We start from the raw sequence: 986 nt of genomic DNA on the forward strand, positions 1-986 counted from the left end.
ATCAATTTGGTTGAGAGAAACCAATTCGGGGGAGCTGCAAATGAAGATGCAGCCAAGCATATGGAGACTTTTATTGATTATTGCTGTTCCATACCTCCACCAGCTGGCGTAACCCCGGATCAGATAAAAGAACATGTTTATTTTCTCACTCCGCGATGCTTCAAGGGAGTGGTATAGGGATCTGGACCGAGATGCTCATGGGATAACTGACTGGAATTCGCTGGCTCTGGCGTTTTACAAGAAGTACTTCTCTGCCTCGAAGACTAATGCCATTAGAGCTCAGATCACGAGCTTTAAACAGGGGCCTGATGAGAACTTTCATGAGGCATGGGTCCGTTTCAAGAAGTTGGTGCGAACCATTCCGCACCATGGTTTCGAAAAGTGGAGTCTATGCAATCGGTTCTATAACGGGTGTATGACGATCGAGGGCTATCTTGGATGCTTTGCAGCTAGTGGCCGATTTGCTTTGAGAATATGGGAGAGACTAAGGGGTGGAAGATCATTGATGACTTAGCCACCCATAAAGCTGAGTATGGGAATTCCAGAGGGAATCAAAGGAGGAGTGCTGAATCTCCTTCTGTAGCTGCATTAGAGGCTCTCACTGCGAGATTCGATAAGTATGAGTTGGGAGGAGCCTCGAAAGGAGGAATCTACCATGTGAATGTTGTTTCAGATGGTCCTTTCGTCTGTAAGAGATATGGAGGAGATGGATATGTTTCAGATAATTGTCCACATTCTTATGAGTCTTGTGCTGCCTTTCAACATTACAGGCAGAACAACACCTATTACGAGCCGAACATCCACCCCAATTTGAGGTGGAGCAGTCAAAATGTGCTCAATCCTACTCCTCCTCCGCACCAGCAGCAGCCGTATGTCCCTCCACACAAGAATCAACAAGGCTATCAGAAGCCTCCTTCTTTCACTCCTTCTAATCAAGGTGCATCATCTTCCGGTGGGGTGAGTGAATTAAGTGAGATAAAGTCTAT

General features: G+C 46.2%; 1 non-coding gene across 1 annotated transcript; it reads right to left on the reverse strand.

Moving 5' to 3' along the window:
* Positions 1 to 268: 268 nt before the first annotated feature.
* LOC141645233 (small nucleolar RNA R71) lies at positions 269 to 375 on the reverse strand. Its single transcript, XR_012544816.1, has one exon. It is a non-coding gene; the product is annotated as a small nucleolar RNA R71 (small nucleolar RNA).
* Between the last annotated feature and the right edge of the window lie 611 nt (positions 376 to 986).

The sequence above is a fragment of the Silene latifolia genome, chromosome 2 (assembly GCF_048544455.1).
Source record: "Silene latifolia isolate original U9 population chromosome 2, ASM4854445v1, whole genome shotgun sequence".
Lineage (NCBI taxonomy): Eukaryota > Viridiplantae > Streptophyta > Magnoliopsida > Caryophyllales > Caryophyllaceae > Silene > Silene latifolia.